At 38.4% G+C, this 18,840-nt stretch overlaps 1 protein-coding gene across 3 annotated transcripts in view; it reads left to right on the forward strand.

Annotated features, from left to right (window-relative positions):
• Positions 1–18,840, forward strand: part of STXBP6 (syntaxin binding protein 6) — a 268,188-nt gene that overhangs the window by 30,201 nt on the left and 219,147 nt on the right. The window contains exon 1 of one of the 3 annotated variants that reach the window (XM_004477467.5): positions 3,186–9,469. The exons of the other annotated variants lie outside the window; for them this stretch is intronic. The gene's annotated coding sequence lies outside the window, so the exon portion shown is untranslated. Of the gene's footprint in view, positions 1–3,185; positions 9,470–18,840 lie in introns of those variants that run through there. 3 annotated transcript variants of the gene reach the window in all.

Consider the following 18,840-nt stretch of genomic DNA (forward strand, 5'->3'; position numbering starts at 1 on the left):
GAAATTTCAGGACTGGATGCCTGAGCAGACAGGACTAGTTATGAATTTGATCTAGTCGATGGTGCAACCCAATTCAAAGCTGTCCTTAAGAGTTGGAGATCTGAACCTCTTTGCTATCTATTTGTCCCTGCTGAGCCAGCCTACTGTGATCCAAGACCTGTGAGAAACAGGACCTTTGGTAAGTTCTTTCAGTTCTGGTGCTACCTATCTTCCACCCACCTTGTACTGACAGTGGGACATCAACTTTTAAGGAAGTATTCTTGCTCTCTGGAGTCATCCAGAAATTCCCTTGAGCCAGTACATTTTGGGGATGGGTTAAGGCCCACGGCTCTCTTCAGTCCAAGATCTTGAATTGTAGATTCTTATGGAATATCCTGTTTTGAATAGTCTTGCATTCTTACGTCATCAGCTTTATTCTTTGTAACTGAGTATCACCTGCCGGTTCCCTGCCTTTGGAGATTCAATTAAACTTGGGCAAACCCAAAGCCTTCCTGATAATACCACATGGGCCCCTCAGCCTCCGAGCTTCTGCCTCCTGAAGTATCACTCACACTTCTCCCCACACCAGTTCCCACAGGAAATTTCCCATCACACAGGCTTTTGGGAAGATTCGAAGGCTCACAGTTTGATGTGTGTGGCCTTTCCCTAGCCTGCTGATTTTATCCTGCTTCATATTCTCCCTTGACTGTCAGTCAGAGTTCTACCCACACTGGGACAGCTGTGGGACAGTGAGGAGGCCTCACCTTTTTACCCAGGCTACTTGCAAAAAAAGCATAGTTTATTTTCCAGGAATTAGGTGAAGAAAAATGTCTCTTTACATCCAATTCTGCTTGCGTGCAAATATATAAAATCAGAGAGCCGATTTTACACCTGACATCTAATTGACTAGACCATTGATCATGCCATTATTGGACTGTTTGTATTAATTTCAGTAAATGTTTTATTGTATACTCAGCACCTGACGTGCATTAGAGCATATCAGGGCAGCACACATGCAAATTTCTTGAACCTTCTTTATCAGTCACCTTCTTTATTTCAATGGAAGCCTTATAATTTTGCTTTAAATTCTCATACCATTTCCCAGACCACTAAACCCTGAAGTAATGTGTGAATCCTATTCCATCATTCCTTTTCTATATCATTCTTTGTAACCTGGAATATATTGATTTTTCTTTTTTAGTTTTATGTTTTCCTAGGTTTATTTTATGATTCCAGTAATCCTTTTCACATCCTGTTAGTAAGTTCAAACTCCAAAGTTCTCCTGGATAGTACAAACACACTTGCATCTTCTTTTGGGTGAAAATTGTGTATGCTGTGCAAGTATTCTAAAATCATGTGATTTTCTCCTGATCATTCTTTGTGTCATGGGTGTTCCAAATTTCTTTTCTCTCAAAAGAGAAACATGGTAACTAGTATATTAGAAAAAAATAGATCCCCAATACAAAGGATTTGGGAGAGAGCTGGGGGATTATTCTAAGTCTGATGATTGCTTAGAACTTCAGAAACAGTATATTTCTTTCTACATTCAAAAAGTTAGGAATTTACTCTCCTTCTTGACTGGCACAAAATGAAGAGGAATCCAGCCCTGTATTTTACTTTATATTTAAAATAAATTTAATTAAATTTAATTTTATTATTTATTTCCTAGATGAAAAGTTAATTTCTACTCTGGGTAAAAATGGAGAGGAGAGTCAGGATTTAAAATTGCTTAAACTGTGTATTCCTTGATGAGCTAAATGATTAGAAGTTTGTAAAATCATTATTTCTTGGGTAAAAAGTGGAAAATATAAGGGGGGAGTGGTGGGAGAATAAAATGAAATAGGTTATAATAATAAGGATAGAAGGTAGTATTTATTAAACATGTATGTGTTAGGCACCATCCTAAGCATTTTTAATTTCTCATAATTATAGCAACCCTATGGCACTCTAACTTTTAGTTTCATTTTATAGATGAGGAACCCAGGGTACACAGAGAGGTTAAACAACTTTCCCAAGGTCACACAGCTAGTAAATGCAGTGTGACGATTTCAACCTTAGCAGTCTGATCCAAAGCTCACACTCTAAGCTACAAGGACAGACTGCCATATATTGAGTCATTTTGACTTTTCCTCTCTTTGAGTGCAGCCTCTCATAATACATATAAAGCACAGGAGAAGTGGCAGTTTCAGCTTTTTTTCTTATTGTTGTTTATTTATTTAATAGCAGGCTTAAAAAAGGCAGTATGCAGTCTAAATCAAGTCTAATTAGACCCATGTGGAAAACATAACAATTATTCTTGCCAAATTTCCAGCATTTTTCTTTTTTCATGTTCAATTATTCATAGTCACTGGTGCACATATTCTTTTACTTTCTAAGTGAAATACTTGAAGTTTGCACATGATTCTAAGCTGTTGCCTAGTTCTTTAAGAATCTTTATCTAAATGGAACATGTCTTCTAAAGGGAATAAATCCATTTCCATTTTTGGACCCGTCTTTCCTTAGAGATTATGGCATTATCGGGTGTCGAATCTGGGCATTAGGTATTAACTGAACTTTCTTTCCTTGAGCTAATGGGAGGGTGGAGGTTTGGGGGTTGGACAGAATATATATCTGGAAGAGGAGTTACAGAGGGGAGCACGGAAGCAGAAGGCCCCTTCCTTGGGTCCCAGATACCCCGTTTGCCCCCATCTTCCTGTGTTGAAATTGAGAGTTTAGATCAAACTTAAGTTGTCCCCTCGATCCACATTTCCAAATGTGATTGAAAAAAAAAAGAGGCAATTCTCCTTTATTTTGTAGGGGAAGAGATAATCGAGAATATCTCCCCTTTGCCAAATGTAAATAAGGGTGTACGTATGTTGCTTTTATAATTAAATTTAAAAAAACTCTCAGTGATAGTTTATTTTCTTCATTATTATAATATTCTTCTTTTATCCGGACCATAGCAAGGGTCATAGACATATAACCAGTCAAAAGATTATTATGTAAAAATAGACATTTTGGGGGAGCAGATGTGGTTCAAGTGGTTGAGTGCCTGCTTTCCACATGGGTAGTCCCAGGTTTGGTTCCTGGTGCTTCCCTTTTTTTTTTTTTTTACATTAAAGATTTATCTATTTACATATCCCCCCCCTCCCCCCCCCCCCCGCTTTCTGTGTCCACTTGCTGTCGTTCTTCTATGTCTGCTTGTCTTTTCTTTAGGTGGCACCAGGAACCGATCCTGGAACGTTCTGGAGTGGGAGAGAGGTGCTCAATCTCTCTTGCCACCTCAGCTCCCTGGTCTGCTGTGGCTCTTATTGTCTTTCTTCTGTGTCTCTTTGTGTTGTGTCATCTTGCTATGCCTGCTCTCCTGCATGGGCCAGCACTCCTGCGCAGGCCAGCACTCCATGTGGGCCAGTTTGCCTTTACCAGGAGGCCCCAAGAATGGAATCCTGGACCTCCCATATGGCAAACAGGAGGCCAATCTCTTGAGCTACATGTGCTTCCTAAACACAAATAAAGAAACAAGCAAATAAAGGAAAAAAAAAAACCCAACTCAGGGGAGCCGCCGTGGCTCAGTGGTTGAACACTGGCTTCCCAGATATTAGATCTGTTGTTCAATCCCCAGCCCCCGTATGCGCCCCCCAAAAGATATTTATAGAGTTTTGTCATTGTAAATTATTTTTACAATATTATTATAATTATACTTTATAATTATATGTTGTACAGTTCTATGGTGTGTTTGTTGTTTGTTTGTTGTTGTTTGTTTTTAATAATGGAAGCCCTTACATGCCAATCCAAATTTATTGAACTATTGATGCAAGGTTACACAAATTGTACTACTTTAAGGCTTTTAGTTTATATTTGTCCACCTCAAAGTAGTTGTAACATGAGGTTGGTCAATTTAAAAACTGTGGCTCACTGTTGGATAGACATACAATCTCTACACCCAAATGTTAATGCGTACAAAACAAGGCAATATTCAATAAAATAGCAATAGTTACTGTAATTTAGGCCTTGTGGCCAGTTACACATGATTAAAATTATTTCCCATTTTTATCCTGAGAACAGTTATAAAGCCTAAAATTTCTTATTGCAAATGATTTAAAGTAAAGTTTATTGGGGTTTCCCCATATTTAAATAACATAGTAGTTACAAAAAATTTGGAAAGTTCATAGAAATAGAAGAAAGGGAGAGCTGACACCTCAAGGGAGCAAACTCTATGGAACCAAGGGTTGGGGGTGGAACTTAACTACTTTTATGTATTTTCCTTCAGATACCCCTTTCTGGGTAGCTTTTTTTGCTCTCTTGGTTATGATCTTATCATAAATACAGTTCTGTTTCCTGCTTTATTGGAAAGATATTTAAGGCTCAGAGACAACTGACTCAGGACCCTGCTGAACCCAGTCTGCCGCAGTTCAGATGTGCAGATCCTCGGGCGGCAGCCAGTTCAATAAGTGCTCTTTTCACGTGTAGCTGGGACTTACTGGGTGCTCTGCATGGGGTTGAGTGCTAGGCAGGCAGAAAGTGCAGGTCCTGCCTTTTGGCATCTCAGTGGTATAACTGGAGAAGACAAGCAGATATTTTCATGGCAACTTTGAATTTTTATTTTTTTAATCTTTATTTTTAGTAGGGAAAAATTCCAACATATATAGAGGTAGAGAGAATGTTATAATACCCCTGCCCTCCCACCCCTACCCAGTGCCTTTATCCCAGCTTCAACAATTATCAACTCATGGCCAGTCTTGCTTCGTATAGACTCTCTCAGCAGGGATTTTTAGGCACAAATCTCATATCATTTCATTAGTAGATATTTCTGTATACATCTCAGATAACCTTTTTTTTTTTTTTGTAAAAAAAACACCCAAAAACCAACAAATCAAAACAGTAATACCATATCACACTTCAAAAAGAATTATATAATATAACAGGTCATAGAATGTGTATTCAATGCTCAAATTTCCTGATTTCTCTCTCGTCCTCGATTTTTTTTTTTTTTTTTTGCTTTTCAGTTTGTTTGCATTAGGACTTAAATAAGATCCACACATTGCAATTGGATGATATGCCTTTTCAGTCACTTTCAATCTATAGTTTCATTCTTTTCTATTTTTCCTTGCAATTTATTTTTTGACCAAACTGGGTCATTAATCCTGGTAAGGTTTTTCATAGGCTGGATTTTGCCGATTACAGCCTCATGAGTTAAATGTTAATTGTTCCTCTGTTTAACATTTTACACAATCTCTGTATTTGTTGTAAACTGGTAGATCAACTGGCTGAAACAGATTGTTTTGTTGCTGAGAATACTGTAAGATGTGTTTCCATCAGAAGGCACTTAATGGAGGTGTGTGTCATTGATAGTTGGTGACTATTATTGTCTAGTCCATCTGTTCACTAGGGGTTTCAAAATGTTGACGTTTCATTTCATTGATTCCTTTACCATTTATCAGCTGGGATATTTCTATAAAGAGAAACTCCCACTAATCAGCATTTGGCTATCCTGACATAGTTTGTTTAGGAAAGGCAGGAAAAGCACATGATTCTTTCTCTTTATTTAAAATAATTAGTTGTCACCCTAACAGACCCAAAGGTAACTCAAGAGACAGAGAAAGAGAGAAAGTGTGTGTATGTGTTGAGATTCATTAAGAATTCATGAATTAAAAATTTTTGATCATTCAATCCGTTGCAGCTATTCTTCATGATACTCAATTGGTTCCATCTTTGACAACTAGGAGCTCCTTTGTTAATCCTTTTGATATGACCCTGGTAGAGTCTTTGCTTTCCTGCTTTCGTATGTGAAGATGTTCTAGGCTGGTGGTCCTCATGGTGTGGTCGGAGGATGCCTGGGGGTCCCTGAGACTCTGTTAAAAGATCTGTGAGATCAAATCAATTTTCATAATAGTACTAATGTATCCCTTTTCTTTTCTTTTCTTTCTTTCTTTTTTTTTGGTTTTTATAAAGGGTATTTATTTGGGGTAGGAGCTTACAGATACCAGGCCATAAAGCATAAGTTACTTCCCTCACCAAGTCTGTTTTCATGATAGCAAGATGGCTGCTGATGCTGCGAAGGTTCAGGCTTCCTGGGTTCCTCCCTTCCAGGGTCTTGCTTCTCTTTGGTTCAAGGTTCCTTTACTCCCAGGGCTTGCTTCTTCCTGGGCTCAGAGTTCCTCTTTTCCTGGGGCTGGCTTCTCTTTTTCTTGTGAGCTTACTTCCCAGGGCTCCAGCTTAAGGCTTCAGCATCAAACTCCAACATCACAACTCTACCATCAAAAACCTTCAACTCTGTCCTTTGCCATGTCTTTTATCTGTGAGTCCTCACCCACCAATGAGTGGGAACTCAATGCCCTAACGATGTGGCCCAATCAAAGCCCTAATCATAACTTAATCACCCCCCGGTACAGACCAATATCCCTTTATTTTCATTTTCTCATGTTTATATTGGAATTTTCCAAAGGTTACTTATTGAGTATTAGAATGTATGTGTGTGTGTTCTTGTGTTTTATAGAATTTTCTAAGGTAAGTTCATTGGAGTCTTCAGTAATTTTTTAGTGTAGAGTCCTTAGGCCAAAAATCTTGAAAACTGCTATTTTGCGCCCATCTTTTACATGCCTTGTGCCATGCATATAACCAATCATGACCTTATAATTACCTCCTTACCCCCAACCCTCTTTTATAACTTTTTATGTATGTAAGTTCTCCTGGTGGCATATAAATGGCACAGCAAATAAGTGGCAAAACCAGAATTTGAACCAAAATGCTTACATAGAAGTTTTATCTCCCATTAAACAGAATCTTGCTGTCCATAAATCTATGATTAATTCAAATTTAGAACCCATAAACATCATCAGATCTGCTAGATGTGCACATTTTAGGGGCCAGCTAAATAAAATTAGTCCTTTTCCTTAAATACACTGGCCCTCAAAAAGGAGAAAATATGTGGAAGCAGGATGAGTGGTTGCTATAGCTTCATAAGATAATGAAAAACCGTGTTGTTTTCTGGTCACAGCAGGGAAATTCAAGATACAGTATTAGCTTGTTAGTGTGTTAACTTTTGGAAATTTTAGTAATCCAGGGAAAGTCTTGCCTGTGGAATTTCTACATTGGCTCATGTATTTTACACTAATTTCTGAATCCAGAATCCGATTGATTGCCTATCTGGGTAACTTAGAAATTCATTTTTCCACTTGTACTTAGTTGAACCAAATCTTATAAGAAAGTATTTGAAATTTTTAAAGCTGAATAATGGTGCTGTAGCCTTGGCTTCTAGTTTTTTCATCTCTAGATAGTATGCATCTCTAAGATGTGGCAATTTAAAACCACTGTATTTCTCACTCCTAGGGGCCTTGGAGGAATCTTATTTTGCTTTACTCTGTTAGGCTGAATTGGCTAACCTGTCATTTCTTCACCATTCCCAGTAACTCCAACTTCTCTTAGCTAATAAATAGCATTAATTCTTTAGAATTCAAAATGGCTTTTGAAGATTAGATGTATTTCTATATGTACCATACAAAGAACAGATCTGGCACATAATAAGTTTTATACAAGAGTTAGCCATTTTTATTATGATTAACTTTTATTAATTATTTGTATGAAAATAGCTTTGAATGTTACTTCTCAAATTGATAATGATGAATAATCTTTCATAAGCCTACTGGACTCTCTTTTCTTTTAATCAGATAAGTTATAGGCTTACAGAAAAATCTGCATAAAATAGAGAGTTTTCATGTTACCCTATTATTTACCCTTTACAGTACTGTGTTACATTTATTACAATTGATGAAAGAGCATTTTTATAATTGTGATGTTAACTGTAGTCCATTGTTTACAGTAGGTTCACTGTGCCATACAGCCCCATATTTTAATTTTTTTTCTGATAGCACCCATACAACCTAAAATTTCCCCTTTTAAACCACCTTCAAATATATATTTTATTGCTGTTTATTACACGTTATTCACAGTGTTGTGCTATGACACCATCATTCATTACCAGAACTTTTCCATCAATCCCAGTAGAAACTCTATAATTTAACCATTAAAATAAAATTAATTATATTGTTGCTCAAGTGATTGAGTTCCTGCTTCCCATGTATGAGCTCCTGGGTTCAATCCCTGGTACCTCCTAAAAAATAAAAATAAAACAAGATAAAATAAATAAAATTAAATTTAAAAAAAAGTTATTTCTCAGAGATTCCCACATAAGAAAAGGAAGCGTGCTTCCAAATTAGCTAGCAGCAGATTTCTACTGTTAGTGCATGTTCAGGAAAGGAATGGCTTTATGTAACTTCCTTGAGTATTTCAGCTACTTAAGAAACACCTGACTGCACCTGACAGCCTCAGGTGCCTTGTAGAAAAGTGTCATCTTGTAGGAAGCTTGCCTCAGGGTCCTCATTCCCATACAGTTGCTACACAATTGCTTTGTGGTTCAGGTAGGGGCCCAGGCAAAGAATGTGTCAAAGGTTGTAGGGCACTTAGTGGAAGATAGATTTCTTTGTTAGAAAGTAGGTTTTAAAAACTAAATACGTTTTATTTAGTTTCATTTTCATTGGAACCTTGTTTATTTTTCTCAACACTGAATCTATCATAAAATGATTTAAGTATCTGCTTTAGATGACCTGTTGCATCTTTAGATTTATGTGTTTGGAAAATCAGATGCCTGGGCTTTTCTAGCAAATCATCTCAATGATTTTGCTGAATGTAGTTAAGAATATGAGGGAAACGGACTTCGGCCCAGTGGTTAGGGCGTCCGTCTACCACATGGGAGGTCCGCGGTTCAAGCCCCGGGCCTCCTTGACCTGTGTGGAGCTGGCCCATGTGCAGTGCTGATGCGCGCAAGGAGTGCCCTGCTACACAGGGGTGTCCCCCGCACGCGCAAGGAGTGCACCCATAAGGAGAGCCGCCCAGCGCGAAGGAGGGAGCAGCCTGCGGAGGAATGGCGCCGCCCACACTTCCCGTGCCGCTGACAACAGAAGCGGACAAAGAAACAAGACGCAGCAAAAAGACACAGAAAACAGACAACCGGGGGAGGGGAGGGGAATTAAATAAATAAAAATAAATCTTTAAAAAAAAAAAAAAGTTTTGACTGGGTGTAAAACTAGGATCTGAAGAAATAAATTCTTAAAAAAAAAAAAAAAAGAATATGAAGTAGAAAGGTGACCTTTCGTGGGGATCGTCTATGAAACTCCATGCCCCTACCACTTGTCATGTTTATTCTTTTTCAAGTTTGTCACTTTGACCACATAGCCAAAAAAAAGTTGAGTATCATGTTACATCACTGAACAGCCCTATTTTCACATGTAACACATATAGTATAGTATATGATGATGCAAGCTTTGAACTTATGGTAGGGGAATGCCAGGAATTTTGGGTTCTGGAGTTATGGAGGAAGTGGCCCCACCTGTCTGTGCTTAGTTTCCTGTTTAGAAAGTTCTCCTTCATAAGGACTTGAAGTACTAGGAGGAAAGGAGCGTTGTGTGTGGAGTTTTCCATAAAGTGCACTCCCAACTAAAAGGCTCGGTTAAAGGTAGGTGGATGCTTTATAAAAACAAGTTGTACATATATATGAAATTATTTATGTTTCACATTTGTTAAGTATGAAGAAGCCCCAGATGATTTGAATTCAGGTTTTGGTTTACTTAATTCCCTTTTTACTCCCAAGAGCAAGGAAGAAAATGACTTGGGAAGTGGAAATTGGAACTGATTCTAATTGCCTGAACAGGTTTACTGGAGAAAAAAGTTATTGAAGTGAAAACAAGACCCACAGTAGTTTTGTTCTTGATTGTGTTCTAATTAGAGACACCTTTGGAGTAGTCCATGAAGCTCCATTCAAGGCTAAAGTATACATGTGCATCATAATGTAAGCCATTACTTAATAGCTCTCCTTGGCGACTACTTTGGATGAAAGGCTCTATGGCAAGAACTCAGAATTCCAGGCCTGAATCTGGAGGTAGAACTGCTGATATTGATGATTCCCAAGAGGAAATGTGGCTTTCACAATCTCCAAGGGTGCTTTTAAAACTCTAAAGACCTCGTCCCTTTTTCCCCCAAAGTCTTAGTGAGCCTCTATATCTGTACCCTCCTGGTGTTTTTGAGTTAAAAAAAAAACAAAACAAAATAAAATAAAAAACACCACCACCCAAAGTTAGGCTGATATGGAGATTGGCGATAGCCTTTTGGAAGGGCATTTCTTTCTGGGCAATGGCACTTTTCCTACCAAAGATAAATAGTTGTATCGAGTGATTTACAGGTCATACAGTAGCAGTCAGTGTTGCTGAAAATTTAGGAATATGGCTTGTACAATTTGTGGGATTCAGGTTTGGTTCTAAATGCAAGTTTTTTGCTTGATGTCATTTTACATAAAGAGGCTGCTCCTTTGGAGCCCAGTAACCACTAGGACTGGAAAACCTACACTGCCTAGTTGAGGGTCAGCACCAAGCTGAAGTGAGTTTGGTTTTTGTGGTTTTCAAAGAGTATGTGACATTGTTGCCATACTGTGTTCTTTAATTTGTGGGATTGGGCTTGTTGGGATTTTGTTTTCTTAAAAAAGAAGCCTTGCTATGAACCTGATTCTGCTGTTTGATGCTGTCAGATCCTATATTTTGGGCCCTAGCTCTGGGAAAGAAATGTATTTTAATTATTTATAGTATAATTTTGTATAATCTGTGTAATTTTATCTTTTATTTTGAGAGGCAAGTAGGAAGATAGAAATGCAAGGAATGTAGATCTACAAAAGAGATTTGAGAGGGAGAGTCCATAGGAAATTAAATAAGATCTGAAGCTAAATGTTTAAGTTTTAGAACAGTAAATGTGAGGACCCAGTGATGAATTCTCTACTTAGTGAACTTTTTTGAAATTTCATTTTTTTCATTACTGAGTTAACTTGATGTCATGTAAAATTTTATAGTTTTGTGTGACCTGTCTGAAGTCAGACTACCCAGAAATGATCTCAGCTATCATCCAGTCCATCCTTTTTATTTTGCTAATGAAGCCCAGTACCCCTGTCATGGTAAAAGTTAGATCTTGGGAAGTGGACGTGGCTCAACTGATAGAACATCCGCCTACAATATGGGAGGGTCCAGGGTTCAATACCCAGGGCCTCCTGACCCTTGTGGTGAGCTGGCCCACGCACAGTGCTGCCATGTGTAAGGAGTGCCATGCCATGCATGGGCACCCCTGTGTGGGGATGCCCCACACACAAGGAGTGCACCCTGCAAGGAGAGCTGCCCCACGTGAAAAAAGCGTAGCCTGCCCAGGAGTGGCGCCGCACACGGGGAGCTGATGCAACAAGATAACGCAACAACAAAAAAAAGAGAAACAGTTTCCCGGTGCCACTGAGGGTGCAAGCGGGCACAGAAAAACACACAAAGAGAGTGGACACAGAGCAGACAACAGCGGGGAAGGGGAGAGAAATTAAAAAAACAACAACAACGTTATTTAGTCTCTTTATTGCTCATGCCTAGTATGGCTGGTACTGACTAGGGTACTATTTACTTAAACACTTAAACACAAAACTTCTGACCAAAGTATAATTGAAGAAAGTCTTTGTGGAAAGTTTGAGAGGTGTGGAAGGTGTTAGAACAGCTCCTCTTGTTTGGATTTTAAAACTTTGCTATTCCTCTATGAATTCTTAGATCTGAATGTCCACTGTTCTAAAAACTTCTAATATGTAAAAAGTCTTTTGTATTATACATTCTCATGCTGATAGTTCCTTTTACCATTACTTTGGAAGTATTATTTAATTACTGTTTTGAGAGTCAACAGAAGAATGAATAAATAGGGATCATTTTTGCCTTGTAGTCACTGTTCATTTGCCCAAAATTAAACATGAATTTTAAAGCTCCATCAAGCAGCAGCTTGGCAAATTAATTACAACATTCAGTGGTTCCTTAATAACCTACAGTAATTTACCTCATCATGTGCATGGCCACATTTGGAAAGCTGAGAATTTTAACTTGAACTTTTTTTTTCTTTAAATGAATTGTGGATGCTTCCCATTTGTAGAGCTAGGTTTAGGGTCTGATCATTTCGTTCATGCGGGACTCAGGCAAATTAGTTTCTGAAGCCACTGGAAGGAATTTCCCGTCCTTGTGCCTGGCTTCGTGCCACGAATCAGAGAACTGCGTGCAGGGCTCCGGAGTGGAGCGGGAGCCAGATGGGAAGCCAGCCCAGCCTGCACGCGTGCAGCTTGTTTTGTAAAAGCTGCCAAAAGTGTGTCCATTCCTGGGGATTCTGTTCAATCCCTGTTTACTTGGGGACTTTAAGATGGCATGACAATAACTTGGGTTTCTAGAAATCTCCATGATACAAAAAATGGCTTGTCTATGAGACCACCTTTTGCAAAGTTCTATGTCCAAAGAACAGGAATAGCTGGAGCCCTATGGGAATGGTTTCTTTTGTGGCTAAAATCTTCAGGTTTAGAGGAAATAATCCAAGTATTTTCTTTCTTTCCTTCATTTCTTCCACAGATGTTGACTGAGCACATCTAATGTGGGCACAATTCCTTGCTCTCACAGAGGTTCTAGAGGGGGAAACAGGTACCCAGATGAATGTGTCAGATAGTGCAATGAGCCCTGGGGAGTATTAAAGCAGGAAAGGAGGGTAGGGATTGTGCTGGGAGTGGTGGTGGTGGCATGAGGGAACCATAGTAGGACCTACTTATGGTGACTGATCAGACCCACAGTCATGAAATGATAGAGCCCTTTACACATTGTGGCTGATTGTGCTGTCATTGTTGCCCTACCATCATCACGTAGCCACAGTCAGAAAGCATTTATACCACACCTATTGGCAAGGTTGTATACAGTATGAGTCACACACTTAGCCCTCAAGACACTTAGCCCTCATTTGGACACCTGTGGAAGACTTAGATGACAGATGAACAATGAAATGACTGTATTCAGTCAACAAATCTTTATTGAATGATGGTCTGTACAAGAGCATTGTAGAGTTAGCAAGATAAATGGGTGAACCTTGACAAAGGAGCTTAAAATCTAGCAGATCATTTCCATATTAGTTGTTTAACATTTGAGTGGATTATGAAAGCTCTGTGACACTTACTGATTAGTCCTTTTCCCGAGGCATGATTTTGCATTTGGTGCTTTGGAAAGTTGGAAAGGGGTAACCAGCCTAGGAGTGTGTTTGGCTAATTAACCATTGTCTGTCCATGTTGCACAGCATTGCTGTTTTCCCATTGTTTAATATGTAAAATGCCTTTGAAATGAGATGTGATTTCTTTGTGAAAGATTGCTCTGAGAAGAAACAACTTCTAGTACTGCCAATAAAAATGAGTCTAATACATGATGGTTCTTGACCTGAAAGTGGAAACATTGAGGGTCTTAGGGAATTATTGAACATTTTCAGCTATATTTTGCTGTTCTTTATAAGTGAAATATATGCTGTAGTAATATTTGCCAGTTTGGAGATGAACCCCACATGAGTGTCTTATAGGGTTGAATCCTGATAAAGGACATAAGGGAGCATGGACACAGGTGAGTTTCTGTCCCTTGTTTGAAGACTCCTGCAAAGAAGCTAAGCAAAACTTCCTCATGAGCTGCTTTTTTCTTGGCCGTAGTATCGGGTTACCCCCTTTTCTTCAAATAATAAATGCCAGATATAAAAAGTCCTTAGCATTTATTATATAAATTTAGTATAAATTTATTATATAAATGGGATCAAATGTTTGCCACATAGAAATATTGTTATGTATATATGCAGAGAAATGGGACAAGGGAAAGTGTGAAAGGGGAAAGAAAAGCTCTATTATGGCTACATGTAAAAATACTGTGACAGAAGCCGTTGGCTGACTATTCACCAAATTTCATGTTTTCCTCTTTGTGAGCCTACAGCAAGAATGCATTTCCCAGCCTCCCTCACATTGGGTGCTCTCTGTGACTGAGTTCTAGCCAATTGAATGACCATGATGAAGATGGCAGCCTGATTCCTGGTTTCATGGTGAGGAAGACGGGCACCTAATTTATCCATTCCCTATATAGCAGGGTTTTTTGTGCCATGGATTCCTTTGCCAGTCAGGTGAAAACCACTGACCCTTTACTAAGTCAACAGGTGCTGTTGGGGATACAGAAATGAAACATGAACTCAGCCCTCAAAGTGCTAACAATTCTAGTTAACCAGACTGTCTCATTTGGGACTCTCAGATGGGTAACAGAAAAATGAAGTCAAACTGCTTAAACAATAAGTAATTTTATCAAGAGCTGAGAGGTACAAGGGCTCCAGTTGCTGTTTCTGTTTGATTCCTAATTCTGTCAAGTTTACCTCTGAAATTTATTGTCGGTAGTCAATCACAAGGTCTGGCATAGAATCCTACCTACTACTGCCTTCCTTTTCCCCCATGCCTATAATTCTAATGGGGACCATTTAGCAAGTTTGGCAAATTGTCCAGAGCAAGTTGAGTGCCATTTTTCCTCTGAAATTCCATTGAGCTGGGCCCATAGTGACAGAATCTCAATCATTATTGTGCTGAATATTGTAGATGGTACATAGTGAGATGAGGGGATTAGTGTGTAGCCTGAGAAATTCCTGCTCAAATGCTTTATTTGTTTCAAATAATTCAGTAACCTCTTTTGTTTAGCCTAGAACTTTATTCCAAGTTAGAATTCGGAGATCACCCACTTTCCTCTTACTTAGCCCATTATCAGTCTCCCTCTTCATTTCTAATACTCCCATCTAGTTCTTGGTATTGTGGACATGTCTTTATTCCTTCTCAGATGATATACTCATTGAAGGTTGGTACCATGCCTCATCTATCGTGGGAGTAATCTCTTACCCCCAAGTTTAACACAGTGCTTTATGTATTATGTGTGGGTCAATAAATGTTTGGTACATTAATTGACCACTTAAATGTCTTAAACTGATAGAACTTCTTGAGCTACTGTCATGCTTGGTGAATAGTTTTTTCAGTACAGTACATTGCTTCCTGCTGCTGTTGTGCTGATGTAAATTCCTATGATGTTTCATCACATTTAACTTTGTGACACCAGCCTGGCCTTAGCCAGTAGGAGTCGACCAGCATGAGGTTTAAGAAGGGAAAGTGGTGACATGCTAAATGGTTGCTGTATGAGTGTGGTAATATGTGCTCTTACCTTATCTAAAAGGTACTTGTGGGGTTCATGTCAGGTAGGTGATACTAACCACATCCCTGTGCCTTAATCATCTCAGGTCATATATACTGTATTAGTCAATCTACTAGAAGAACAGTGGACTAATCTTATTCTGCCTGGTAACTAGGTTCGCATCTTAGGCCTGCCTGACTCACTGAAAGTTCGGTAGAATTCTCTGAGAAGGGTCACATACATGTCTATAATTAGACTTGTTTCCCTAACAAAATTACAGCTGAAATCCTTCCCTAAGGAACTCGTTACTACCATTAAAATATGCCTTTAAGAAGGAGAGTAACAGAACAGAATAGTGACTTAACAAGATTTAAAACACTAGAGGCCAAGAGAGAAGGTATTGTACAGGAAGAGTGCTACACTTTCCTTGGTAATTAGGTATTTCATCAGCATGTCAATTTCATTGGGGAATAGTGGGGCTAATGTCCATGTTTTCCTTCATCTTTAGGCTTAAAAACAGGTCTTCCCTTTCTCTTAAAATTTTTTTAGGCATTTGTGTTGGAAATATGGAACTGATTATTTTCTCTCAAAATAATCCATGATATTTAATAGGGCAAGAGTTAAATTTTTCTGCATCTCAGTTCACTATATTAAATGGCATTATACTGTCCTGGAAGTATTGGTCCAGCCTCATCACCTTATAGAAAATAGTTTAAGAGAATGTGCTCCTGAAGCATCACGATATTGGTTACAAGAAAAGCACTTCGTTTGTAATGTGGATAGACTGGTAATCTCTCTGACCTTGATCCCACCTTCCATAATGACTTAATGATGATGTTGCAAGTGGTAGCCTGAGAAACTAGCCTACTGACTCTACCCTGTATTTTAAACCAAAGGCCCAGCAGGAGGTGCATGTTTAAACAGGGAATAACAACAAGCTCAAGAATATGCTTTATCTTGGAAGATAAACCTCCCTTTTGCCTTCATTATAGTTACTATGATGAGGAAAAAAACAAATCCTCACAATAAAGGCCCATCTACCTCAATTCCTATTACCTGATTCAACATGTCCCACATTCAACCAAAAAGTTATTAGACACTGCAAGGCAAGAAAAACAGTAAGAGACAAAGTAATAATAAAAACTAGGCTCCAATATGACAGATCTTGAAATTATCAAATAAGGAATTTAAAATCCTATGATTAATACTTTAAGGGCTGTAATGGACAAAGTAGCAACATGCAAAAACAGATGGGTAATAGAAACAGAAAGAAAATGCTAGAAATAAACACAGTAACAGAAATGAAGAATATCTTTGATGGCCTCATAAGTAGACTTGGCACTGCTTAGGAAGCAATGAGTGAATGTGAAGGTAGGTCAAAAGAAACTCCCAAACTAAAATGCAAAGATAAAAAAAAAGAAATTCGAAGGACATGGATACCATCAGAAGGTATAAGTAACTTACATGTAATTGGAATGCCAGAAGGAGAAGAAAGAAAGTATGGAAGAAATATTTGAAGTAGCAGTGGCTGAGAACTTTCCAAAATTAATGACAAAGTCTAAACCATATATCCAGGAGATTCAGAAAGTAATAGAAAAAAAAAAAAAAATTCACAGTCATATCTCATTTAAAATGCACAAGACCAAAGACAGAAAATCTTGCAGGAAGCCAGAAGGGGAAAAATCACCTTACTTCTATAGAAGAACAAGGATAAGAATTTCTCCTCAGAAACCATGCAAGCAAGAAAAGAATGGAGTGAAATCTTTAAACTCTTGAAAGAAAAAACATATTTATTCAAACAAGCTAATTATGTTTCTATGATATGATCCGAGGAAACCAATAAGAAAGACTAAAATATGAGTGCTGCTGTGAAGAAGCTTAGAGGTTGGCTGTGAAAGAAACTAGTGGGAGGTGCTACATGTGATGTTAGTGTGGATGCGTAAAATTAGTGGGAATCCACAGGGATTAACTATGACTTGTGCAGTGGTCCAGGAGGTGACATTTGAAGATTATAGAGTCCTCACCTCAGCAATGCTCAGGTTTAATAACCGAAAGAGTTGTAAGACACAGATGTTCTCTTAGGAGCACTGAGTCAGAGGAAAAAAATGGGTCATTAGAGAAATTTGAAACCTCTGGTAACTCTATTTACAACAAACAGTAAACACAGCTCAATTCCCTAATGAGACAATGCTGTAGATGAATAAATCTATGGAGACAACAGTGGCCTAGGTGTTAGGGCAAAGATTCTATTGTTTTAGGTTGTTTGGGGGACAAATCACAGATGTTGTCCCTGAAGGCATCCCCATGTAATAAATAAAAAATCAATTTATAAATGTTATTCATTAAGCAAATCTATTCCTGTAAACAAATGTAGAGTAAATTGGTTTACTTTAAACCTTTCTTCTCCAAGTAATGCCCTAGATGCAGGAGTGTAATGGGGAGACTATGGAATGGATAATCCTTATGTTACTATTTTACTATTTCCTCTTAGGTAGAAAAGCTGAACGTTAAATTAGAATTTATTTTAGTAGACTCATGAAGTAAACTCATACATTCTTTTCCTAAACTTGTGGTAAGATAGTATTTCAAATGATACTTTGATATATATCATCTGATTTATTTCGTAAAAATCCATGTGATATGGGCAGATGAGAGTCCTGATGACTTAAGCATCATATTAGCACCCAGTTTCTCACCCGTGACATCGTAGCGCTCCTGTTCTTCCTCTACCCACCAGCATGGTTTTCAGGGTGGACCTGCCCCATCTCTGTTTACCTGCTTCTTTTCCAATCTGCTAATAAACTCCTTCTTTGCCCTTCAGCAGTTCCCTTGACCTGGTTGCTCTCAGTTCATTGGCTCCCTTCTTGATTCTTTTTCCCACCAACCAGTCTGGACTCCATCAAAAGTCATCTCCACCTCATTTCCACTCTAGAGTATTTTTGTGCCCTGACTTTTGGCTGTATTATATTCACCTTCAACTCTGATTCATCTCATCTGCCCACTTCCTCCTCTCCTAGGCCTGTGGGCATGGCTGAAGAAAAATCAAGAATTCTTGCCATTTCAGGGTACTTAACTTTATGCTTTGATGGACTCTTACCGCTGTATAAACATTCAGTCATCCTTATGTTTTCCTTTTCGACTCCTGGCATTAATGACACCTTTCCCGAGTAGCCTGGCTCTAGGGAACATCTTCCTTTTATGAATCATTATCTCATTTCATATCTCTTTTAGGATGCATTTTCTGTTATAATATTGATTTATCACTATTTGCACATGTGAATTAGTCTTATATTAGCTTGTGAGCATCTTTAGCTATAACTCAATTATCTTTGTATTTTTCCCATAGCCCTTTGCACATAGTAGGTATTTTAGTCTACTAGCTGTCAGAATACTAGAAGTGGGTTGTCTTTTACAATGGGGATTTATTATCTTATTAATATAAGCTAGCAGTTTTGAGGATGAGAAAACTGTGCAAATCAAGGCATCATCAAGCAATGCTTTTCTTCCCAAAGGCTGGCAGTTGGCGATCCTGGGCTTCTTGGTCATTTGCAAGGTACCTGGCAGCACCTGTTGTTCTCTCCTTTCTCTTTGGGTTTCGTTCCTTTCGCTTCTGACTTCATTGCTACTCTGGGAGAGTAGATGTTAATCAGTGGGCAGCTTATAGAAAAGCTGACGTTTGTATTTTTTTTTACATTTGTATTTGAATTAGGAAAAATAATAATAAAGTAGGAACAAAGCCCCAGAGGGTTCCTTTGGGTCTGAGGAAAATTATTTGTGCTATTCTGCAGAATCCTATGGATTGGTAAGTATAGTGATATTGGCCAAC

Source organism: Dasypus novemcinctus, chromosome 3 (genome assembly GCF_030445035.2).
Source record: "Dasypus novemcinctus isolate mDasNov1 chromosome 3, mDasNov1.1.hap2, whole genome shotgun sequence".
Lineage (NCBI taxonomy): Eukaryota > Metazoa > Chordata > Mammalia > Cingulata > Dasypodidae > Dasypus > Dasypus novemcinctus.